The sequence below is a fragment of the Bubalus bubalis genome, chromosome 12, assembly GCF_019923935.1.
Source record: "Bubalus bubalis isolate 160015118507 breed Murrah chromosome 12, NDDB_SH_1, whole genome shotgun sequence".
NCBI classification, from domain to species: Eukaryota; Metazoa; Chordata; class Mammalia; order Artiodactyla; family Bovidae; genus Bubalus; species Bubalus bubalis.
The window spans coordinates 4,046,220-4,072,330 of record NC_059168.1 but is presented as its reverse complement, the minus strand read 5'-3'; the positions used below and the strand labels follow the sequence as shown (position 1 = coordinate 4,072,330).

The following is a 26,111-nucleotide window of genomic DNA, read 5'->3' as shown; positions in this document are numbered from 1 at the left end:
GGAGACTCTCCGGACACACAAGGTTATATAGAAAACAACTTTTACTTTTACTCAAACACACAATTCCCGCTCGCGGCGCCCTCCCTCCGGCCCGTGGCCGGCTTGGCGAGGCGGGTGATGAGCATCCCAGGTCTAGCGCCGTCGGGCAGCGGAGCCCTCAGGTGACCCCTGAGGACGAGGGTGCAGTCGGGGCCGCTGGGGCGCGGAGCGGGGGCACCTCGTCCACGGGACCGTCGGGGTCGCCTGGGGGAGGCGGGGAAGAGGGGGTACGCCAGGCCCTGAGCTCCGACAGCGCCCCCGCGCGGGCCGGCTTAGGCGGGGTCTCCGTGGGCTGGTGAGGGGGCTCCCCGCCGGCAGAGGGGCCCGCGGGCGCCACCCCCACGAGCTCGCGGCCGGGCGGCGGGAGCGGCGCGCCGCGGGGGAGGTGCGCGCGGCGGGCGAGCGAGCGGAGCGAGAAGAGTGAGGGGAGCGGCGTCCGCCCCCGCCGTGCCGAGAGCCGCAGAGCCGAGCCGGCGCGCCCGGGCCGGGGAGCGCGCCCGAGGCCCGGCGAGCGCCAGCGCCGGCGCCGGAGGGTCGTGCCCGCGCCCGCGCCCGCGCCCGGGTCTCGGGCCCCCGACCCGGCGGCGGCGGCGAGGCCGGGCGGCCACCTGCTGCGCCGCCTGAGGGCCGCGCGTCCGCGCTCCCGGGGCCCCGCCGCCCCCACCCCGCGGACCCAGAGCCTCCGGCGCTTCGCTGAGCCGCCCGCGCTCCCGTGCAGGTACCGGGGCTGGGACTGGGGCGGGGGTTTCGGAGCCGGGGACCCCCTCAGCCACGCGGACGGAGCTCCCTCCCCGCGGCCGAGTCCGGCCGGACGCGCTCCCCCAAGTGCCCGAAGTTTCCCTTTGCTGACTTCGCCGGACTTAACTTTGAATCGTGAGGTGACGCCTCAGAAAACACACGACGAGGGGAGTCGGTGTGCCCGGGGGAAGTTGTTGGTGGACGAAGTGTCGGTGCCTCCTGGCGCCAGAGGCCGCGACAGGGGAGAGGAGTGGACGGTCGTTAACTCTTCTGCTTCAGGTAATGCTTTATTTGTTACACACGTTTTAGGCTTTGGTTGCCAGTGAGGGGTTCTGGGGTTGATCTAAGAAATGCTCACATTTTTAATCAACACCTATTTGTTGAACGGACGCTTAGGTGAACAGTGAGCAAGCCTGAGTGGTTACTCCAGTGGAGTAGTTACCAACCAGGCTTTGGCTTTGGAAATGCAAAGTGTAAAGGAATACCTCCGTTGGGGTTAGACTCCTGTCGGTACAGGCGGCAGCTGGCACGGTGTCCCTGCTGAATACTTAATTTTGAGCCATAAATCTGTCAAGTGGGAGACGAGCAGCTGTGTGAGCCTCTGAGCGCCCACCCCACACCTTCCTCAACTGATAGCTTAAAATATCCCCACTCCCTATTCCAGCCGGCACGCTTCCTTCATTTACATAATTCGGGCACGTGACCGTGGAATAGACTCTGTTTAGACCCTGGTCTCCCTGGAGCTCACACCTGGGATGATGGAGCGCCGTGATCACTCCTTAGAGCCATGTGAGGCGGTAGGATTGTGGGGAGCAGCATTTCTAGAGTCTGTGCAGTCACGTCAGCGGTCCCTGACTGTGGGGCCTGTGGAGGACTGAGCTGGGCTGGTTTCTTCTCTCTGCCCCAGTGTTGTGCTGAGCCATATTGGAGCCTAAGGTAGAAGAAAAATCAGTACTACAGATCCTGTCTTTATTTAAAACTGTGATGTCTTTTGTGCAGTGTGGATTCTGTGTTCATTTTGATGTTTTGAAACAGTCCATTGTACCATTTGTCTCCAGGAGTCTTTGGTACTCCCTGAAATTTTGTGCCTGGAGCGAGGGCCTCCCTTGGTCCAGACTTGCCTCCTGGTCAAGTTTCTTAGCTTCTCTGAGCAGCTGTCCTCAATGAACAAATTAAAAAGTGGCACCTGCAAGGCTGCTGCCCGGCTCACACACAGCATATGGCTGCTGCGTGGGACCAGGCCCCTCGGGCTCAGGGAAGGGTGGGTGTCCTATTCATATTGTTGTTCAGCTTGGTCATCTTGAGCCGGTCACCGAAGCTTGATGAGTCTTGGTTTGACTTAGCAGAAAGGGAGTGCCGGTCGCCAGCTCAGGGGCTTAAATGAGACTGTGGGTGAAAGTGCATTGCCCTCTGGAGGGTAAGTTTTCTGAGGTGGCACAGTCGGCTGGGTTTGCCTGGGCAAGCTTGCAGCCATCCACTCTTCCTTGGGAGGTTAGCTACGTGCCTGTGCACAGACACACTTATAAACTCTGCTTGTGTTGCATGGAGACCCTGAGGAAGCCTTTCGATCCGAGTGGAGACGTTTCTTGCCTGGGGTTTATTGTGGAGGGCTAAAGGTCACCAGCCTCCCAGTTGTGATGTGCAGAGTTTTTTAGGTCAACTTACTTTTTTAGGTGAACTTAATTTTGCTGCCCTGAACAAGGGACTTTGGTTCCCTTTTGATATGTCTAGTCCTAGGTCCTGATCGTGATTTTCCTGAGCCTAATTCAAAGGATTTTATCTGAGTCGGTATCTAGCTTAAAGCAGCTTAGTCCCCGGAAAATCAGTCTCCGTCTCTCCAGGTCACTGTCTGGGGCCCTTTCTCTCCGCAGGTAGTCTCTGGGCTCCAGGAGAGGGTTGCAGCACTTCAAGGTGTGGGGAGCGTGGCTTCTTGCTGTCATCTGATGGGTTTCCCACCACTGAGCCTCCTTTTCCTGTTTCCATTGAGCATTGTCCAGCCAGCTGTCCCTAGAGTGAGACACAGATGGGGACCAGGCTCCTGCATCTGGCCCTGAGGTCTCCGCACCCTGTGTCTTCAACAGGTCCCTGCTGGGCATCTGGGAACCTGCCCAGTTTGTGTGGAATAGCCCTAGTCTGAGCGGTCCTGTGTTCCTAGCCATAAGCAGGACAAACTCCCCCCAGCCTTCCATGTCCCTCTCAATCCCCTGGGGTTTTTCTTCCCTCTCTCTTCCAGGCTGGGTGTAAAGGGGCTGGGGGCTCCAGGTTCCTCTCTCCCTGTATCGGAAGAGCTTTCTTTTTTTGACATTAAAGGCAGGAATCTTTCTTAGGTTGTATCTCCTGTCCTCTGGACATGGGGGCTTAGAGTAAAGCTCTCGATGTGTAGAGGGAATTTCAGCAACTTGTATATCTTAACTCCTCCCCTCCCTGGAGAAACCAGATGCACCCTGGAGATGTGGGAAGGAAGCTGGGGGGCAGCAAACTGGGGAAACAGACCAGAAATTCCCTTCCCCCATCCCCCCGTCTTCTGGGCAAGTCAGCCTCCGTTATCTGCACTGGACTTCTTATTACCTGAAAAAGACCGGAAAGACTGTAGGGCCTGTTGGAGTTACCAGTCAGGGATGGGGAGGAAATGGGGAAAGAGTAGCTTTGAAGCTTTGGTGGTTGGAGGACAGAAGAGTTGTCTGCCTACACACTCTGAGCCCAGCGCAGTAGACCAGGTTCATATGCTTTGGTGTTTTCCAAACGATCGTGCTGTTTATGCCACTGCTGCTTCATCATCAGAACGATCCACTGTAAGCTTGGCATTTACCAAAAGCGGCAGGAAAAATACCGAAAAATCCAAGTTGTAATTGATTCTTCAGGATCCTTGGAAATTGTTTGGAGAACTTGATTAGCCCTTCACAAGTCCTGGGTTTTGTTTACACTTTGTGGATAGAAGGCACAGTGCTCAGGGAGGGCTTCTCAGAGGAGGAGGGACTTTAAGTAACATTAAGACTCGGCCACATGTGAGATTAAAGAGAACTTCCCATGGGGAGGACTTCTTTTTTTTTTTTTTTTTTTAACTTTTTAGTTTGTAATGGGTTATAGCGCATGAACGATGTTGTGACGGTGTCTGGTGAACAGCACAGGGACTCATACATATGCATGTATCCATTCTCCCCCAAACTCCCCTCCCACCCAGGCTGCCAAATAACATTAAGCAGAGTTCCCTGTGCTATACGGTAGCTCCTGTTGGTTAACCATTTTAAATATAGCATGTGTACCTGTCCATCCCAAACTCCCTTACTATCTCTTCCTCCCACTGGGAAGGACCTCTTGAATCCATAAAGACAGAAGACTCCCCAGGAGTGGTCTTCTGGGGCTCACCTCTTAGTTGGCTCTTCCTGGTGTCATGCTTATCCCTTTTGTTGTCAGGGTACCTGTATCTGTACGTTGGACCATAGTCACGGTCAGCATTCTAAATGCCTGGCATTTTCCCCCAGCTGAATGGAAATCAGAGGAATTCTCATCCAATCCTGTTATTCTCAGTTATCTGCACCCGGAAGCGCATTTCAAAGTTTCAGGTCAGGTAAATGGTCCTTAAGGCACATCAATGATTCTAAGGAATTACTGTAGCATCCTTTGTATTGCTTTAATATGCTATGACCCATAACCCTGAGCTCAGCAGGACACTAACCAGTAGATCCCAGGGAACGGTCAGCAAATTTAGTGGCAGATTGACAAGAAATGATCGGACAGGGGTGGCCATGCAACCAGGGACACCCCTACCTCTGTCGGCTCCTTGTGGACCACTGGCACTGTTCCTGTGCAGATCTGGGTAGGAAGAGCTCCCAGATGTTTCTTATGATTAAGCTGTCTGTGAAAGAAATTGCAAAAGAGCCTTTTGAAAGGTGAGGAGTAGGATGTTGTTTATTTGCTCAAGTGTCTTCCTAGCCCCGGTGTGGGATGGGCTTTTGAATGTATGAAGTTTGAGAACTTCTGGAATACCCACTCACCTCTGGGGTCCAGACAGTAGTCTCTTTTTTTTTTGTGTGTCCCCAGATTCTCACGTCTGTGGGAGGCAGCAGAAGCCTTAGGTCAGGTGCGCGAGTTTCCCAAGAAATTACTCTTAGAATGGCTGGCTTGAGTGGGGGGTCGTGAAAATGTGAGAGGTGTTTTGCTTTCTTAAAGCAAGTGGTCCAGTTGAGGGGGGCAGTCAGGGCTCTGGTTTCCACTCTGCCACCTAGAGTCCCTGTGACCCCATAGCATGGGGGTGGGGATTCACGCATACCAGCATCACTTGAGATCCTGTATCATGGAGAAAATGCCTCATGAATTATTTGTAGTGGTTACTCTACCATTGTCTTTCTTAATAAGCAAAAAGGCATTTATTTTGATTCCCGATTAGGACCCCCTAGGGGCTTCCCTGGTGGCTCAGATGGTAAAGAATCTAACTGCAGTGCAGGAGACCTGGGTTCAATCCCTGGATCAGGAAGATCCCCTGGGGAAGGGAATGGCAACTCACTGTAGTATTCTTGCCTGAGGAATTCCGTGGACAGAGGAGCCTGGCAGGCTGCAGTTCATGGGGTTGCAAAGAGTCAGACACAGACTGAGTGACTAACACTACTCACATAAGACTCCCTGATAAAGGATCCTAAAGCAGTGAAGGGTCTGAGAGCTGATGGTGATCCAGGACAACGAGCAAGTCTGCTGTGTAGAGCACTGCTGAGCAGGGCTAGTGGTAGAGGTCCTGTTCAGAATGACCTTATTGTGCTCAGTCGTGTCCGACTCTCTTGTGACCCCATGGACTGTAGCCCGCCGGGCTCCTCTGTCCATGGGATTTCCCAGGCAAGAATACTGGAGTGTGTTGCCATTTCCTCCTCCAGGTAGGAAATGAGCTTGATGCAGTTTCAAGTGAGGAGCCAGGGCAGAGAAAGGGGGCAGGTAACAGAGGTAGGGAGGGTGCAAGCAGGCGGGATCCGCCCGGCGACTGAGCCCCAGGGCACACAGGGCCCGCATGCTCTGTCTCCCTCTGCAGTGTCAGCTTTTCCTGCTAACGTGGTTACAAGTACTAGCAGCCAGGCTACTGACAGGAGGTGCCCTGGACCAGTCACCTCCCCACACACACATACACACACTTGTTCTGCAGGTGAGATGTAGGGCCAGTTTTGCCCTGCCGCATCTGTGACTGTCTGATGAGCGTGACAGACGGCGGTGGCTCAGAGGACCACGTTGCATGTCGCCCGTGGGTGACGGAATTACAGTCAATATCAAGGCCCTGTTGTATGTTTAGTCTCCTGTGGATGAATATATGTGACTATTTAGCACCTTTTCAGCACTGAGTGTATCATGAATATTTACTGTCCAGTGGCCTGGGTATATTTAGCACCTCATGAATATCAAGTGTCTGTCCGTCCTTCCACACCTCCCTGTGTTGCATGCACAGGTGCTCTCCTTACTGTGTGTCTCTACTTAACCTATCTTACGAGAGTCCTTCATCCTGTTTACTGTCCTTTCTGGACCCGCTGTTCCGAGCCTGTGTAGACTGCTCTCGGCTCTTCTCTCTCTTGGTCTATGGGCAGCTCTGGGGCCAGGCACAGCCTCAGTACCTCATGGGTGCTGGGGCAGGTGTGGTGGGCATGGGGGCTCTGACCTGGGTCACTTGAGTTCCCTTCAGGGCTCTGCAGCCCATGTGGCAAGTGCAGCGAGCTGCTCTGAAGCAGCGTCTCCACTGGCACCAGCTCTTCTAACCTGGGTTGGATACTTAACTCCTCACCCCCATGTTCCATCAGCTTGCCTGCTTAATTATTCATTCTTCCTCCCACCGTGCTCCCCAAGGAGTGGTTGTTGTTCAGTCGCTCAGTCGTGTCCAACTCTTTATGACCCCATGGACTGCAGCACATCAGGCTTCCCTGTCCTTCATCATCTGCCAGAGTTTGCTCAAATTCATGTCCGTTGAGTTGGTGATGCCATCGACCCACCTCATCCTCTGTTGCCCCCTTCTCTTCTTGCCCCCAGTCTTTCCCAGCATCAGGGTCTTTTCCAATGAGTCAGTTCTTTGCATCAGGTGGACAAAGTGTTGGAGCTTCAGCATCAGTCCTCCCAATGAATATTCAGGGTTGATTTCCTTTAGGATTGACAGGTTTGATTTCCTTGCTGTCCAGGGGACTCTCAAGAGTCTTCTCTAGCATCACCATTCAAAAGCATCAATTCTTCAGCCTGGTAGCAGGAACTTTCTCTTGGGTTCTCCTGCGTGGAAGATTGGTGACTTGGAAGCTGCAGTGAGAGGAGCGGGAGGAGGATGGGGTTTGTTGGAGGTTTAGCCCCACCCACTCGATGTCTGAACCTGCACCACTCCACCTGGTGATCCACCCTCCTTGCCCTGGGGTCATTTCCACGGGGATAGACTCAGCCGTGTGTATTTGGTGTGTTGCTGGGTGTCAGCTGTATGCGCCTTTGGAAATCAGATCTTTAAATCATCGCGTATTAGCGTTTGCAGTGTATTTGCAGGGTGTAAATGGATTCTTAACGTACGAACACAGAACACCTTGCAGGTGTGAGTCACCTGTTTTCCGAGACTCAGCGATGTCATCTGAGCGAGTGTCATGGCGCCGCGTCGGGCCTTCGTGGGCAAAGGCGAGTCTGTGCATCGAGGGGTTCTGGTCAGCACGGCTTATTGGGCACCACGTTCTAGAGCTGCAGTTACTAGGAGTGGTTCATGGGCAACCTCAGGGTCTCTCGGTGGCGGCGCAAGCACTGTAGACAAGACTTGGCCAGGATGGCAAGAGGGAAAGGCCTGGACGTTGGCGAGCCTGGCTTGGGGCCAGCCTGCCCGCCATCTGGGGCCCTGACCAGACTTGTGATTGGGCTCCGTCCTGGCAGCCTGCCCTTTGGCTGCCCCCTCGGGTGGCCCGAGGCCAGTTGCCGCTTCACAGACAGTCTCTTCCATCCAGCAGACCTGGAGGCAGAGCGTGAGCAGACGTAGCAGCGACATCTGGGGGCAGTGTCTCCTTCCGGTCTTGGTGCGTGCTGTGCCAGATACGCCTATACACGTGTGTTCACAGGAGTAGGTGTTATTATGGTTGCCCGTAGGGAAGAATGGGAAGAAGGGATAGTTAGGGAGTTTGGGATGGACGTGTACACACTGTTGTGTTGGATGACCAACAAGAACCTGCTGTAGAGCACAGGGAACTCTGCTCAGTGTTGTGTGGCAGCCTGGACAGGAGGGGAGTTTGGGGGAGAATGGACACATGTGTGTGTATGGTGGAGTCCCTCTGCTGCTCACCTGAGACTACTACAGCGTTGTTAATCAGCTGTGCCCCAATACAAAATAAAAAGTTTTTTACAAAGTATAAATTAATACAGAGAAGCAATGTCTACATTGTCTCCTGGGCCACCTTTTCATGTGTTGAGTCTCTTCTCCACGCTATTGGATACACTTCATAGCACCAACTCTTCCGGCTGCAAAGGACTCCGCGGTCAGGGTGGCCCCCACTTACTCACCCACCCTCTGTTGGGTGGACGTGTACCTCGGCCATGTTCAGCCTTTTGTCCTTTAGCCCCACAAGAATGAAGATGACTGTCTGTGCTCTTTTGTACATCTGTCTGGTTGGTTCCTTCCAAGTTCATCTCGAAAGATTGATTTCCCGTGTATACACAAGCCTCTTCCTTTGATATGTCCTGCCCAAAGTCTGTCTGTCTTTTCCCGCTGAAGTTTTTTCCCCATGAGATTTCATGTATTTTGGTCAACAGCGTCTTCAGCATCTGTGCTATTCAGGACTTGCTCCAGTTCCTTTAAGCAGAAGAGGATTTAGTGCAGGAAGTTCAAAGATAACAGAATTGTTGAAAGCTCAGCCTCCAACCAGACCTACAGGGCTGTCCTGCCGGGAGCTGCCTCCCATCCCAGACCTACCACACAGTGGGCAGGGGAGAAGAGATGGGGGTCCTCCCTGGGGCTCAGCATCCACCCTGAGGCTCGGCGTCCATCCTGAAACTGCGGCCGAGGCTCTGGGACCCCCCCCCCCACCCTCCCTCCCTTAGGAAAATGGATGCGTCCACCGTGGTGCCTCTTAGCAAAGCGAGACGGTGAACTCTCCCAGGTGGGCAGCGTGGCCTGGACAGAGGCTAGGAAGTGAGGTCTTGGTTTTCTAGCCTCAAGCAGGCAGTGAACAAGCCAGGTGGGGTAAACTGTATCTCAACCTTTCTCTTTCTCTCTTTTCTTCATAATTTGTACATTTTGTCTTTAATTTGATGCATACAGAGGTGAGATTCAGAGAATTTAGCCTTGGATTCCGAGGGCCTGGTTCCTGCCTCGCAGAATCAGTCATTCATCCTCTCCAGAGAATGTCAAGGTCGTTTCCCAGATAAGGTTTTCATTTCAGTCCCCTTCTCTTCAGAGCTCTTTTGCCTTGACCCTAGCCCCTTCCTGCTCTCTCTCAGAAACCAGATTGGAAGTTTTCCCAGCCTGAGCTTCAAATGGATTAAAAAAAAAAAAAAAAAACAACCCACTATATATCTGTATATCTGTGTCTATCTCAAGGTGAAGCCACATAGAAATAATTCCTGTAGACTTGCCTTTTAGATGGACCAGTTATTTGAAAATCAACCCCCTGACCCCAGGCCTGCCTGCAGGATGGCATGGGCCAGGGTAGGGGCAGGGGGCGTCTGGTTCTTTTCTCTTGTTGGGGAACGCTGGGTCGTGTTGCCCCTTCAGGCAATGTCGCACTTCCATTGAACAGCCCTGAGCTCTCAGGCGTGGGTTGGAAGCAGGAGTTAGCTTACTGCTAATAGCCAATCTTTCCCATGAGCCATAATTGATCAGCAGGTAACGAATGAACCGTATTTCTCCATGCCTTTTCCAGCAGGCTTTTGTGTGTAATTAGTGTGAATTCAGGTGTTTGTAGAGTTCCAAACTCCCCCTCTGAGTCGTTTCTGTATTTTCAGTTGTTCCAGGAAAGAATTCTTGAGGAAAGATTCCAGGAAAGACTATGTCCTTAGCAACCCAGAGTTCACTGGGGGGCTGGTGTAAGGGGGGTTTGGGTGACAGCGGGGGGTAGCCACCAACCTGGGGGTGCACGCTCTCCTGACCCTCGACAGGTCCTCCGCCCCTTGTGGTCCTTGCCTCTCATTAGACAAGCACTGCTTAAAACGAGCTGATGCCCTCTAGCTGAAAGCTCTGGGGTGGGGGTGGTGAGGAGGGAGCCTGGCCCCTAACTCCAGGTGGGACCTAGCCCTTGGAGTGCCCAGCAGGTCATGCTGTCAGCAAGGCGCATCAAAGAACCCATGTTTTTTATGTATTATTTTCTTTTTTTTTTGGCTGTGCTGGGTCTTTGTTGCTGCGCTCAGGCTTCCGTGGTTGTGGCTCATGGGTTTAGTCCCTCCATGGCAGGTGTGGTTCTTAGTCCCCCAACCAGGGATAGAATCAGGTCCCCTGCATTGGCAGGCGGATACTTAACCACTGGACTACCAGGGAAGTCCTCCCCCAGGTCTTATTTTTTTTTTTTAAAAAGCAAAAATAACAGTGATTCACTCTATCCCAAATGATGTGCCTTAGCTTTCAACAGCACCTGCTTTCTATGACTTATAGTTGATAGATATTTGCCGTTCTTTAATTTTAGGGGGTTGTATGTTGATTGTGTATTAGGAAGCACACTGAAATAATTGTTTTAGTGGCAACAGATGTTTTTCTTTCAGTTTTTTCTAAGCACGTACAGTGAGTCTGAATTTTGTGTGTAAGGCATATAATCACTGGATGGTTCAGGCTGCGCATTGCACGACCTCCTCCCCAACCTCGTGCTTTCAGTGGTTACTGAAGTGTGAGTCTGTGTGTGATTGGAACAGTCTCTTTCCCACCAAAAGGTGGTGTCGAAGCCTGTCACGCATCATTTTGGGTCTTTCATCTGCAGCATCTCATTCAGTCCTTACGATCACCTTGTGCAGTTTACAGAGAAGGACACTGAGGCCCAGAAAAATCGAGGAACTTGGCCAGGGCACCTCCGCTAGTGAGCCGCAGAGGCATGAGCTCCCCTCAGTCTCTCCTCTCAGGATGTGCACGTGCTCAGTCGCACCCTAGACTGTGGCCCGCCGGCTCCTCTGTCCGTGGGATTCTCCAGGTGAGAATGCTGGAGGGGGCTGCCATGCCCTTCTCCGGGATCTTCCCAGCCCAGGGATTGAACCCGCGTCTCTTGCATTCATAGGCAGATTCTTTACCACTGAGCTACCTGGGAAACCCCTCAGGAGATGATTTCCCCATGGAAATAGGCCGTTTGCTCATTAGCTGGTTCTCCAGGTGCTGCCAGCATTGCCCCGTGCCCCCGTTTTCATCCCCATTTTCCAGAGGAGCACACAGGCACAGAGCGGTTATGAGCCTCACCGCGACCGCCGGCCGTGGACTGGGGATCTGAACCCGATGTCCTCTCCTCGTCGCCCGTTTTAACCTGTTTGGAACTGTTAGCTTAGAAATGGCCAGGAAGTGTCCTTCCAGGGTTTCACTCAGTGCGAGTGAACATTCTTGGGCAAATTACCCCCAGGGGTGTGCACAAGGTCTGGGCACCTCCCCCCAGTCACCTCCCTGATTCCCACCCAGGACTGGAGCCCCTGGGGACCCTCCTTTTCTCTCCTGTCTCCACCACCTGCAGCGGCTTCTGCAGGACAGCAAAGCAGGGGAGGTGGCTGGGAGCCAGGCTGACCCCGTGGGCCTTGGGCTCCCTTTCCTGCAGGGCTGTTGAGTAGCAAAGGCAGTTTGTGTGGAAGTGGCAGATATCTTGTGACCAGTGGACGAGAGTGAGTTAGAAAGGCTGTGTTCTTGTAATTAAGCCTCACTTCTGTCTCTCTCTTATCACAGTTATTTATTTATTTATTTTTGGCTGTGCTGGGTCTTTGTCGTTGCTCGGGCTTCTCTTTAGTTGCAGTGAGCGGGGGCTCCTCTCCAGCTGTGGTGACTTCTCGTTGCAGAGCACAGGCTCTGGGATGCATGGGCTTCCGTAGTTGTGGGACATGGACTCAGGAGTTGCGATTCACGGGTTTAGTTGCTCCACGGCATGTGGAATCTTCCTGGATCAGGGACTGAACCAGTGTCCCCTTCATTGGCAGGTGGATTCTTTACCACTGAGCCACCAGAGAAGCCCACTCTCCCCCTCTCCCACTCTTTTAATGTTAAAACATTCCAGTTAAAATTGAGCAAGACCTCGTGACTGGGAGCTCTGGGTGCAAAGTCTGACTCTCCCGTTCTCCAGCCGTGAGGCCTCTCAGCACCTTTGTTCCCATCTGGAAAATGGGGATGTGACGAGCCCCCCACCGCTGAGGGCCGTCGTGTGGACCAGCTGGAGTCCTGGTGCCTGTAGCGTGCCATCGGAGAGGATAAAACCTGAGCGAACTGGAGCCCCGGGTAGCTGAGCCTGGGCTGTGCTCCAGGCACTCTTGCGTACATAAGGAATTACATGATCCCTCTGGTTCTTGCTATAGCTTTAAAGAATATAGAGGACTATCCCTGTTTGGAGGTGAGGAACCCAAAACCCAGGAGGCAGACATGGTGTGTGCCTGTCTCCATCCGGGGACCCCTAGCGGGTGTGACCACCTGAAACCTGGGGGTGGCGAAGGGCTCCAGAGCTCCGGGGGCCAGGATCCCTGTCTCAGCACCACATCAGTGGTTGGGTGGCATCAGGGTGGCTGCCTCTCGAGTCTCTCTGGCTCCAGGGGGTGATCCCAAGTGAACTGTTCACCATGTGCTGGCAGGATTGGCTGAGGGAGCAGATACTGCCCAAACATCATCTGTTCTTGTTCCACCCCAATTCCCAAATAAACACTTCTGTTGTAACATCAACATGATATTACAGCAGTTCTTTGCTCTTCTCATGGCTGTATAGTCTTGTGTGCAAAGTTGCAGTTTAAGCTCCTTGCTGTCCATCAGAGTGGAATTCCCATCTGAATTTCACTTGAAGACACAACATCCAGGATGGCCAGCCATGGAGTTTGGTTTCTTAAAGGCTGTCAGTTCTCCTCTAAAGCCAGGGTTCCTGGTTTTTCTGAGTAGGAGGGTCCCTTTGTAACACTGAACAAGTAGAGAAACGTTCTACATGACAGCAACTACCTTTTCAGTATATCAGCATATCAATGAGGAAAATATATATAAACAAAAAGACAGTATGAATTTTGAGGCTCATCTGGATGACTTATTTTATTGATCACATCTGCATGTATTTAGGGGCTTCCCAGGTGGCACTAGTGGTAAAGAACACACCTGCCAGTGCAGGAGACACAGGAGTCCCAGGTTCGATCCCTGGGTGGGGAAGATCCCCTGGAGGAGGGCGTGGCAGCTCACTCTAGTATTCTTGCCTGGAGAATCCCCATGGACAGAGGAGCCTGGAGGGCCACAGTCCACAGGGTCACAAAGAGTTGGATACAACTGAGCAACTAACCAGAGAAGGCAATGGCACCCCACTCCAGTACTCTTGCCTGGAAAATCCCATGGACGGAGGAGCCTGGTAGGCTGCAGTCCACGGGGTCGCTAAGAGTCAGATACGACTGGGCGACTTCACTTTCACTTTTCACTTTCATGCATTGGAGAAGGAAATGGCAACCCACCCCAGTGTTCTTGCCTGGAGAATCCCAGGGACGGGGGAGCCTGGTGGGCTGCCGTCTATGGGGTCACACAGAGTCGGACATGACTGAAGCGACTTAGCAGCAGCAGCAGCAGCAGCAGCTGCAGAGCAACTAACACTTTGACTACTTTTTCACATGTATTTAAAAATAATAACGTGTATGTATGTGACATAATATTGATTCCATTTATAGATAACTCTTGTCCGTCATGGATTCACATGTAAAGAACTGAGGATTTGTGTTTGGAGATTTCATTGTTTATAGGCTTTCAAAAAAGTAGAAATGCCCTTTTGCAGTTAGCTTTTTCCTCTTGGGTATTTTGCTTGTAATTTCAGGAGGTTCCACCAGGGGGTGCTTGGGCTCATGGTGCTTCTGCAGTGGATGAAGCTCCACTCCTGCTATAAGACAAAAGTGTAGTTTTCTACACCCAAGTGTTTCCTTTTTAGGACAAGCAGTATTCTTGCCTGGAAAATCCCTTGGACAAAGGAGCCTGGCAGACTATATAGTCCATGGAGTTGCAAAAGAGTTGGACACTATTTTGCAACTAAACAACCTTAAATTAATAAAAAAAAACAAAAACCCATGATTTAAGAAAATGCAGTCTAAAAGAGCTGGACAAATTTAAAAGATGTACTAGGCTAAATAATACTAAAATTCCAATTATTAATTACTGCTTAGTTTTCTCTGTTTCAGGCTTTACTTATTTATTTGTCATGCCATGTGGCTTGCAGGATCTTAGTTCCCCAACCAAGGATCAAAGCCGGGCCCCCAGCAGTAAAAGCAGCGAGTCCTAAGCACTGGACCAAGCAGGGAATTCCCGGGATGTATTTTTAGACAGCAGTGCCTGGGCACCAGCCACTGCACTCACTTCCCGAGGGCCTGCAGTGTCACAGCCCAGAAGAGCGTTAGGGCTAGAAACACACAGGCTGCCTTAGTCACTTAGTGACTGAGGCACCGTGGACCCCACTGCTTTCACCTGGACCCTAGCAGAAGGCCTGAGACTCTTGCAGACACATCCTTCTCTCAGCAGCTCTGTCTCACAGGCCGTCTTGGCCTGCTGACCTGTGAGGGAGCTGAGTGTCAGATCAATTTGAATATGATATATGGAGCCAAGAAAATCAGGCAAAAAGCTCCTCAGGCCAACCTATTGGTTCATTTAGTAGTCCCACTGATAAAAATTCTCTGCTGATTAATCACTGTATTCCCGTTCCTTCAATACACATTTATCGAGGTTCATGGCGCTCACGGGCTTCCCTGGTAGCTCAGCTGGTAAGGAATCCACCTGCAATGCAGGAGACCCTGGTTCAATTCCTGGGTTGGGAAGATCCCCTGGAGAAGGGATAGGCTACCCACTCCAGCATTCTTGCCTGGAGAGTCCCCACGAACAGAGGAGCCTGGCAGGTTACAGTCTTTGGGGTCACAAGCACGTGGCACTCAGTCGACGCAGCATCAGGATATCAGCGTAAGGGCCCTCAGTGTGACGGGTGAGGGCAGCAGACCCTCCAGGGCGGGGCGTGTGGGGCCTGGGCCCTAGAGACCCTGGCTGTGCTGGGAGCCGGGTTCCGTGGGGAGAGTCCAGGGAGCCCTGTGGGGCTCATGGTGGGGCCGGGCCCACTGGCCCAGTGGACACAGGGTTCTGAGGGTCCATGATAGTTCTAGGGCCCCACAACATGTCTTCATTTCTTTTCCTTTTTTTAATTAAAGAAATTTAAAAAAATGTTTTTTTTGGCTGCACTGGGTCTTTGTCGCCGTGTGAGGCTTTTCTCTAGTTGCGGTGAGCAGAGGCCACTCTCTCGTTGCGTGCGCGGGCTTCTCATTGCAGTGGCTTCTCTGTTGCAGAGCACGGCTCTGGGTGCTCAGGCTTCAGTAGGTGGGGCTCGGGCTCACAGGCTGTGGCCCACAGGCTCAGTTGCCGCTCAGCACGTGGGAGCTTAGTTGCTGGACCAGGGCTCAACCTGTGTCCTCTGTGTTGGCAGGCGGGTTCTTAACCACTGACTACCAACAAAGTCCCCAAAATGTTTTAATCTTTTAAAATCAGAAGGAAAACACAAACTTTAGGTTAAAGAAGATGTTTTAATATACAATAATATATTCACCTTTATATCAATGCAGTTGTAAAATATGGGCTTCCTTGGTGGCTCAGTGGTAAAGAATCCACTTGCCAAGCAGGAGACATGAGTTTGATCCCTGGGTCAGGCAGATCCCCTAGAGAAGGGAATGGCAACCCACTCCAGTATTCTTGCCTGGGAAATCCCATGGACAGAGGAGCCTGGCGGGCCACAGTCCATGGGATCCCAAAGAGTTGAACACTACTTAGCGACTAACCAACAGCAACAAATTGTAAAATATATTTAAAGGAGGTTTTTAAATCGAGGAAGGCACCCACGAAGGCAGAAGTGCTTAGCGCCCCAGAAGTCACAGTGCAGTGTTTGGGAGTGTGACAAGGGACCTGCTGACCCTGGGAGCTGCCTCAGCAGAGTCACAGAGGCGGGGCTGACCCAGGCAGGACGGGGCTGCTCGGTGGCTTGGCTTACCCACGCCCAGGTGCAGAAGGGGCCTGGAGAAAAAGCAGGGACCCTGAGAAGACCCCCCCCACCTTGCCTCCAAACCTTGGCTGTAGCCCATTTGATGAAGGCAAACAACCCTTGTTTCTCAGGCTCAGGACCAAGTGCTTGGGTGCCTGAGGCTTCAGTGTCATTGGGATAGACACACTTGGCACTCTTAGGCCCTTCAGAATCTTAGCGAAATCCGAGAAGATTGTATTTCTCAGTTATGGGATTTTTTTTTTTTTTTTTTTGGTTCTGGTTCCAGGCTGGTCACTTGGGGCTGTGACTGCACCTCTGAATGTGTTCCCTCATCTGTAAGTTGGGGCAGTAACTGAATTAGACTGTGCATGTCGGGAGCCTTCCTAGCCCAGCGCCCAGCCTCCAGCCATTGTCAAATGTTTCCTTCTCCTTTGCTTGTTCACGTAACGTCATTCAAGGGAGGCCAAAGAGGTGGAAGGTGCTCGCCTGGGCCGTACGTGGTCTTGGTATCAGCCCGCTTGTGGCTGCCGTGGCCTCACCTACCCGGCTGACTAAGGAGGTCTGGGTGGGACTGGACTTTGTGTGAACAAGCTTTGCCCGTGGACCTGCCCTGTGGCCTAGCCTGAAAGCCTTGGCCTTCACCTGAGCGTGTCTGGGCCGTGGTTGGGCAGATCTGATTACTCAGACCGGAGCTCCCACTTTGCTGTGGGAGGGAGGAGCCCAGGACCTTGTCTGGGGAGATTCCAGGCATGCAGGCTGGCCTGCACCCCATCTGCTCCGAAGAGGCACAAGCTCTCCTTTGTGCTCAGCCCCAGAGGCCTCCCTGTCCACCGGAGCCGCTCTTCCTCTTGGCGTCTCTGCACCGAGGCACGTCTGCAGCTTCCTTCACTGTTTGTCAGCACGCGGCATGTGGGCCGCGCCTTCCCGGCATCCCCTGATGGAGCACCAGAGTAGACGGGAGTAAGGGCTCCTCCATAAGGTGCAAACCCAGTGGAAATTTTTTTTTAATTCCTAATATTTTATCTTATTTATTTTTTTGCTAACTTATTTTTAAATTGAGGTATAAGTGACATGTTAGTTTCAGGTATACAACACAATGATTCAATATTTGTATATATTTCAAAGTGATCACAATAACTCTTGTTAACATTCGCTACCATACATTTTTATACATACATCGTTATTCCATACTTTAATGTAATGAGAACTTTTAAGATCTACTCTCTTAGCAGCCTTTAATATGCAGTGCAGTATTCTTTTGGCGGTGGGGGGCACTGGGCTTCTCTAGTGGCTCGGTGGTAAAGAATCAGCCTGCCAGTGCAGGAGACTCAGGTTTGATCCATGCATTGGGAAGATCCCCCGGAGAAGGAAATGGCAGCCCACTCTGGTATTCTTGCCTGGAAAATCCCATAGACAGAGGAGACTGGTGGGCGCACAGGGTTGGATGTGACCTAGCAGCCAAACAACAACATTATTGATGAAATCAGACTATAGAGTGAGGGTCATATCTACAGTAAGAAGCACCTCCAACTGGAGGAAGTATCTGGCGCGAGGCAGACAGGACATGGGCTGCATGGGCAATGGAGTTTAAAAGAGGAGGCTGTAAAAACTGCGCAGGAAAGCGCTGGCGCCCCCTAGTGGTCACAGCCCTGGGAGTGTTCAGGAGTGGCCCCTCAGTGAAGGCTTTGGAACCAGATGTGCTGGGCTTGGGGCACATTGCAGAGACAGCACCTACGTGCTAAGTGTGCACAGCCTCTCTGCCCCAAAGAAAGTCAGGAAATGTGATGGGGAAGTTATTCCACTCATGACAGAATCAAAGATGGGGAGAATGCTAATGGAAAATGTATGAAACCTGCACGAAGAACAGAAGAAAGTTGACCTGGAGACCCAAGAGAATGGTTCTGTAAATGAAGGTGTTTAACACTTTCCTGCAAGTGCTAAACAATTTCCTGTAATACTATTTTGTGTATTCATGTTGTTCCCAAATTAATTCATGCATTTAATGCAATTCCCAGCCAGCATCTGGATGGATAACCTATCCAATATTAAAACATATTATAAATTTGTAAGTATCTAAACATTTTAATTTGGGGCCAGGAATTGAAATCATACCCATGGAACAAAATAGAAATTCTGGAAGATAGGAGTTAATATTTAACCACTGGGAAAACCATCATGTTTCTCACTCATGTCAAACCCCAAAATATATTCCATGTGGGTTACAATTTTAAATGTAAAAATGAAGTTATTAAATCCACTTTCGATAAGAACTTAAGAAATTATAAGATGAAATGCATGCCATAACAACAACAACGATCCCACATGCTGCAACAAAGACCGAAGATCCCACTTCCTGCAGCTCAGGCCTGGCATTGCCAAATAAATAAATAAATAAATAAATGTCTTATGAGAAATGATGGGATGAGAAACATTTTTCTACATGTACTATAAGAAGCAGAAGCCACAAGGCCAAAATTGTTTTGTTTGTTCACCTGGGAGAATCAAAACTTTAGTATGCCAAAAGGAAAAAAAATTCCAAAACAAAATAAAAATTCAGTTGATAAACTGAGAAAAAAATTTAGCAACATGTATGAAAAATAGCCTTACATAAACAACTCTGATAATAAATATGAAGAACTGTTTCTTTTTTAAAGATTTTTTTTATGTGGACCATTTTTAAAGCCTTTATTGAACTTGTTAAAATATTATTTTGTTTCTAGTCTATGTTTTTTGATTTTTGGGCTTCCTCATGGCTCAGATGGTAAAGAATCTTCCTGCAATGCAGGGACCCAGGTTCTGTCCCTGGGTTGGGAAGATCCCCTGGAGAAGGAAATGGCTACCCACTCCAGTATTCTTGCCTAGAGAATTTCATGGACAGAGGAGCCTGGCAAGCTACAGTCAGTGGGGCCGCAAAGAGTCAGACACAACTGAGTGACTAACACGAGAGGCATGTGGGATCCTAGCGCCCTGACCAGGGATTGAACCCTCAGCCTGAGCATTAGAAGGCAAAGTCTTAACTGCTGGACCACCAGGGAAGTCCCATGAAGAACTCTTTTTATGAATGAACTAACCAGTAGGAAAGTGGGTAAAGGATGTGAATTCATTCACATGAGGAAAAGCAAATACCAGGAAATGTGAGAAAGTAGTAAAGCAATAGGTACATAATAAAATTAGATACTATTTTTTTGCTATCAAATTAGCTATCAAATCTAGACAGTTTATTAAAAAGCAGAGACATCACTTTGCCAACAAAGGTCCATATAGTAAAAGCTACGGTCTTTCCAATAGTCATGTATGGATATGAGAGCTGGACCATAAAGAAGGCTGAGCACTGAAGAATTGATGCTTTTGAACTGTGGTGTTATAGAAGACTCTTGAGAATCCCTTGGACTGCAAGGAGATCAAACCAGTCAATTCTAAAGGGAATCAATGCTGAGTATTCATTGGAGGACTGAAGTGGAAACTGAAGCTCCAATCCTTTGGCCACCTGATGTGAAGACCGACTCATTGGAAAAGACCCTGATACTGGGAAATATTGAAGGCAACAGGAGAAGGGGACAACAGAGGATGAGATGGTTGGATGGCATCACCGACTCGATGGGCATGAGTTTGAGCACCCGGGAGATGATGAAGGACAGGGAAGCCTGGTGTGCTGCAGTCTATGCGGTCGAAAAGTTGGACACAACTGAGTGACTGAACAAAAACAACAATTTTGGGGTGCGTATTGTTTCTGTTTTTTCCTGCAGAGTATAGTACTTGGTGCAAGTGTATGGCAAGGACTCTCATATACCTTTCGGAGGGGAAGAAGATATATACTTTCTGCCAAACTGGCAGTTCTCCCAAAACCCTTAAAAGAATTCCCCTTAAAAGAATCCCTTCATTCTGGTGATTTTACTCCTAGGAATTTTTCCCAAGGAAACAATTAAATCTGCCATCAAAAGATTTCTATGCAAGGATGTTCATCACAATGTAATTTATAAAGATGAAAATTTGGAAGCAAGGTTAAACACTCAGTAATGGGGAGTGAGTCATTCACTGATGGAACCCTTAGGACTGTTTCCAAAGGCTGCTTAGTCACTAGGGCACTTCATGAGCTATGGGTAAATGAAGAAGGCAGGAGGGACGGTGGGTGAGTGCTGGAGAGGGAGCTGAACCTGTGACAAAGAGCCCGGGGCCAGAGTGAAGATGAGAGATGTGTTGGGGGGATAGGCTGGTCTTCTCTTTTGTCAGAGCAGATACTGGGTGCAAGGCACTGTCATGTAGGCTCGATTTGGAGAACAGGAAGTTTTGGGTGGGCTGAACAAAGTTGTTGACCATCTCTCTGCCCTGGGGCCCAGGTTCCACTGGCCCCTCCAGAGGCTTCCCCTCAGGGACTCCGCCCACTTCCCACCCCACCCTGCCAGTCCCCTACCGCCCCATCTCACCCCTCACCCCCAACCCCAATGGGACTCTTTGCCCCTGCTCCATGCTCAGTGTGTCTGAGGCATGGAGTTCAAAACCAAACCAAAAAATCTCAGTATATACAATTTTTAAAAAATCAAAATGTAAAAACTTTTAAAAGAGGGGTTGTAGTCTATAGGGGCTTCCCTGGTGGCTCAGATGGTGAAGAATCTGCTTGCAATGCAGGAGACCCAGGTTTGATCCCTGGGTTGGAAAGATCCCCTGGAGAAGGAAATGGCAACCCACTCCAGTATTCTTGCCTGGAGAATTCCACGGACAGAGGAGCCTGGCGGGCTACAGTCCTTGGGGTCCCAAAGAGTCGGACTGAGTGACTCACACAGGCAGCTCCTGAAGGACTCCAGACAGTCATATCCGCCCCGGTCCAAGCAGCCTGGGTCCCTGTGGTCCAGTAACAGGCATGATGGACACAGGCATGATGGGCACATGCCTACCCCACTCAGCCCAGAAGATCCCGGGAGCAGCCTCCCATGCGCTCAGGAGGCAGTCCTCCGTGGTGGTCTGCTCTGGCCTCCCGGGTAGTCCTGGGCTCAAAGGAGGGACTTAGCCACCTCTGGTTCCATGCAGAAAGAGGGCGGCCAGGGGCAGCCCCTCTCCCACATGCTTGTACCCCCTTGTCCCTGAGCCTTAGTCCCCTAAGCCCTGTCAGGTGATGTCCTTTTCAGTCCTTGTCACTTTGATCACCCAGTCCCTGGGCCAGGTCAGGAAATGGACACTCCCATCCAGGCTGACCACCCCCCACCCCGATTTCTCTACCCTCTGAGCCCCAATGCCAGTTCCTTCACCCAAGCTACCCACACTGACAGAGACCCAAGACTGGTCAGGGAGCTAATGCCCGCTACTGGCTCTCTGCTCTGGACCACACGCTCCTCGTCCACTGGCAGCTGATTGCCGGTCACTGCTCCCGGGGCTGGGGACGGGCCCTGGGGGCAGCCTGGGCCGAGATTCAGCCTTCCTTCTTTCTCAGGGATCTTAACTCTAGGGACAGGACTCTCAAAACCGGAACCAGGAGGAGGGGCAGATGGCTGGGTCCCCCACCCCCACAGGGCACTGCGCACCAGGGCAGCCGGCCTCCCCTTCTGTTTGAGCAGGGATAAACGGGGGCCAGTGGCTGAAGGGCCCTTGAACTCCTGAACTCAGAAACTGGATCCCTGAGAGCTGAGAAGAGGGCAGGACAGGGCTGCCCCTCCGATTTTTAAAGACATCTGCTTGGAAGAGGAAGGAAGGAAACAGCAGGTTCACCTGGCCCGAGTCCACCCCGGATAATAGAGCCGCGGTGGGGCTACAGCCTCTGTAGCCCGAGGTGGGAAGGGTGAGCCTCAGGGAAGCCCTTTCAGAAGTGGGCTCAGCCCCGGGGACCTTGCTGTGGCCAGGAGGAAGGGGCGGAGGAGCTGCCTGGGGGCGGCGGGGGTGCGGCTGGGAGGGATGGGATTGGGAGAGGGTGGAGGAGGGTGGGAGGGTGGGGTGCGGTGGATAAGAGGGCATCGGGAGGATCCAGGGGCGGGGAGACCCCCGTCGGTGGGGGCTGCCCTTATAAACATCAGGTATGGGTGTGACAGGCGGGGCCCTGTGGGTTTCGCTAGAGCCCCCTCCTTCTGTGCGCCTTTCCTGCGTGTTTTCACTGGTGGCGTCCACGTGTCCGGGGGTGTGATGCCCCTACACAGCGGGGCGCCTTCCCACCGGAAGCCTGGCTGCTGTTTGCACTGACTGGGTGGCTGTGCGTTGTCTGAGGTGGCGGAGGGGGAGACCGACTTCCGGAGTGGACGGTCCATTAGAGGAGCTCCAGGACCACCGGTCCCTGGGTTTGCTGGTCCTGACCTCTGCCCCCTGGCTGTTTCGTGACTCTGATTCCTGGCTCCTGACCACAAGTGGGGCATATGAACTAGGTGGCCAGCCCCACACTGGTCTGTGGCTCACGGGGAACGACACATGGTAATAAAACCTGCAACACAGAGCTGATTTCTAAGCCTGTGAATAACAGGGCACCCTTACATCTTATGGAAGGGGCTCAGAGGTTTCAGGTAACTTCTCCCAGGCCTTACTGCTTCTGAATGGTGGAGTTGGGGTTTGACACCCCCCACACCCCAACCTGTCTGTCGCTAAACTGTATTCCCCACCACCTTACACCTGGGCACTGCAGGATCACCAGCCACAGGCAGGCGCTTTGCCCACAGCTTCCGTGAAGCTTATTTAATCCTCAAAACATCCCTGCAATAGGTTTTGTTCTGATTGTTTCTTCTGATTATCATGAGGCTCAGAGTGTGTAAGTAACTCGCCCAGCCACACACATTGGTTAGGGTCCTTCTGCCGTTTCAGAGTGCACTCTTCAGTGACTCATGGATGCCCTGACCTGCCCTCTGAGGGAGGTGTGGTCCTTGGTTACTAAGGGGCTTGGCCCTCCAAGTCTGACCAGCATTCCTTGCTCTAAGCACACCTGATACCTGCTCCTCCCCTCAGCGCCTGGAGACTCCCTGTTCCCCAAACATCCCCAGATGCCGCAGACCTCAGATCCGTGTCCTCTGCATGCCCTCCCTCAAGTCCTGGGCAGAGGTAACTGTCCCTGTACCTCCCCCTAGAGCCCTGTAGCCGTCCCCCCCACTATGGGCAGGACAGAAACATCTTTGAAGTTCTTTGAGGGTGGAGACTCTGCCTGAGGTCCCAGGGACAAGGAAGAATAACACCAGATAGATGTTCAGGAAATGGTTTTGAATTAGGCTGAATTGAGCTTTTAGATGTAAATTCTCCCTGCTTTTCTGATCTAATGCCTTTTAGGTTTGAGAATGTTGGCAATAGGGTGAGAAATTTTCACATGCCATACGGGTCCCAATGGTAAACAGTAAGACAGGTTCAATTTTTAACTTCAGATTTTAACTCCCAGACTGTGTACTATCAGCATATAGCTGGACATCTCAAGGCATCCACGGAGTTCAAAATCGGGGCTTGTGCCCCACTCAGTGTGGCCTTCGGAGGTGATGACAGGCCTCCCTGCAGGCCCGAGGACCCCTGGCCCAGGGCTGACGGGGCACCCGTGGGCGCCTGGCGGCCTGTCTCCTGGCCCCTGCTTCTAGGCGCCTCCAAAATGAGTCAGAGCATGTGCAGCGTGGGCTTGTGCGGGTGGCAGGGAGCCCAGAATTAGCTCAGCTGCTTCAGCAGGGCTGCAGTGGGGAGGGGGCAGCCATGCCAGGCGGGGGCGAAAGGCAGGCGGCCCGGAGCCACAGCGGGGATCTCTCTTGGGGGGCCATCCCGGGCCTGGGAAGGGTGGGGGGAAGAAGACTGTCTGTACCTGGCATTCGCCCAGCTGGATGAGCAGGGGGTCTGAGCAGCAGGTCAGGTGCTGGTGTGACCCTGGCCCACCTGAGACAGAGCTGGGCCGAGTGGGCACAGCCAGGTCACCCCTGAGGTGCAGGTGGCAGACAGGAGAGGCATCAGCGTGCTCGCTGTTGACCTTCAGCCCAGAGCCCCTGCCTGCCCGTAGCACACCTGGGTGGCCGAGCCTTCCTGAACCCACGCCTGTCCACCCCCGGACCACCCGCCCTCCTCCAACTGCTGTGCTTATTCTGTTGTTGCGTGGTGAAAGTTACTCAGTCGTGTCCAGTTCTTTGAGACCCTGTGGACTGTAACCCGCCAGGCTCCTCTGTCCGTGGGATTCTCCAGGCGAGAATACTGGGGTGGGTTGCCATTCCCGTCTCCATTTTGCAAACTACCTTTTTGTTCAAAGGAATGAGTGTGGTTAAGGTGACTACTTTAATAAATTGCCAAATGCTTTGATGTCCCTTGCACCTTGCCCATTCTCCCCAACCTCTGGCGTGTGTGGTGTGTGGTCCCAGATACTGGTGGGTGTCACTCCCAGCTACAGCAAAACAGAGGGTGGGGAGGGGCCTGGCACTTGTGTTACCATCAGATGAGTCAGCCAGGTGGAACCGTAAAGCATTTAATCACATGGGTGTCAGCGTTGTTCTCGAAAGAACATTTTTCCAGGACCTGGTATGCAGGATGGGCACACGCTGTTACCTCTGCGGTTTTCACATTGTCATGTGAGGTGCATGCGAGCTGAGCTATCGGTGTGCTTGGGGTTTCTGTGGTTTGATCATGTGAATTGAACAGTTTGGGGAAGAGAGCAAGGTGCAGGTTTTCAGGCTGGCCCACCTTTGAGGCTCAGCAGGTAATTTCTGCCTTGGAGTGCCAGCCTGGCCTTGGGCACCAGCTGTTGGGTTCAGGAGGCCATAGAGGGCCATGGGCACCCTGTTGGGCAGAAGCTGGACAGCTCCTGTTCCTGTGGTCACCTCCCTCCTGACCCTGGCACTGATCTGGGCGTGATGTTAGACACACCTGGACCTCACACACTAAGGGGGCACAGTGTCAGCTGTGGGCATCCCAGGGCACGGACCACGTCTGGTCAGCTTCATCCATTTGGTGCCCGACCTTGTGCTTTGTCCACGGAGAAGGCCCAGGCTCCTCAGTCAGTGCTGTGGGTTGGCACCCGGGGCCAAGCCTCGGGGGCATCTGTCACGCAAAGGGTCCCACAGTCTGGAAAAACCTCTCCATCTATATTTCTTCCTCCCTCCCTACTTGCTTCCTTTCTTGCCATACTCTTTGGCATGCGGTATCTTAGTTCCATGACCAGGGATTGAACCTGTGCCCCCTGCAGTGGAGGTTCAGAGTCTTAACCACTGGTCCGCCAGGGAGGTTCTCAGAACCATCTTTTTTTTTTATGGCACAGCTTGCACCCCACAGTCTTGTCTGGGCCCCCCCTTAACTGTGACTTGAGTAGAGCCAGAATTACTGAGCCCCTTTAAAGGACGAGGCATCTGAGCTCAGGAAGTGTTAGGGATGTGCTGTGTTGGGAGCAGACTCACAGGCGTGGTGGGGCCCCCGCCTCTCAGATCCACACCCAGCCCAGATACCTGGGCTTGTCCCACCAGGACCCCTTCCCACCAGGCCGCCTCCAGAACTCTGGGTGTAAACACCCCATAAGTGAGACCCCACTTGCGGAATCCTGGAGCAAGAATAGACCCAGCTTCTGTATTTTCCAGATGTGAACACCAAAGCTGAGATGAGTGAGGAATTTGCAGTAGGCTAAATATTGGAAAAATTATTTGGAAAGAATTAAAAAAAAAAATCCCAAAGTTTATAATGCTCGGCCAGCAACATAGGTGTGACATTTGTCTCCTAGCTGCTCTGCACAAATACAGCTGTGTGAGCCTCGGGCCTGGAGGCTGGGCGTGCACTGCTGTGTCCTCCCCTTCCTGGCAGCCATGTGGGGTTGAGGACAACTTCTCAACCTTTCTTGACAAGTGAACAGTTTCTTGGATTTTTCTGATTCTCTCTTTTCTGCAAGGTCACCGGAACCTGAGTTCTGATGGCCCCTCTTGCTGAGAGGTCATTGTGTGCACCCTTAAACAGTGGATCTGCATCACCCGATTCAGTCCTCCTGCCGACTCCTTGGGTGCAGGTACCAGCGCCACTTGGCAGCAAAGCAAACGTGTGCCCTGGAGATGGGCCCTGGCCGGAGTCCCCTCTAAACAGGCCTGGGCCTGGAGATGCTAAGTGCACCCTCTGGCAGTGGGGGCTGGGAGGGAGGAACACCCTAAGCCCTACCTGACCTGCATGGCTTCCGGGCTGCTCCTTGTTTGGGGAGAACTGTCATGGTGAGCCAGAGCTGACTGGTTCCAGGGGTCCTGGGAGTGGTGGTTTGGAAAACAAGGGACTTCTCAGGATGCATTCCAGAGAAAATAGCTGCTCTTCATAAAAAGCATGTGGGGGTGTCCTGCC

The 26,111-nt window shown here is 52.1% G+C and overlaps 1 protein-coding gene across 4 annotated transcripts in view; it reads left to right on the top strand.

Moving 5' to 3' along the window:
* The first annotated feature begins 609 nt into the window (after positions 1 to 609).
* Positions 610 to 26,111, top strand: part of CRACDL (CRACD like) — a 130,032-nt gene continuing 104,530 nt past the window's right edge. The window contains exons 1-2 of one of the 4 annotated variants that reach the window (XM_025260686.3): positions 615 to 757; positions 918 to 1,056. The gene's annotated coding sequence lies outside the window, so the exon portion shown is untranslated. Of the gene's footprint in view, positions 1,057 to 1,482; positions 1,714 to 26,111 lie in introns of those variants that run through there. The other 3 variants (XM_025260685.3, XM_044925637.2, XM_025260687.3) reach the window with 3 other exon arrangements.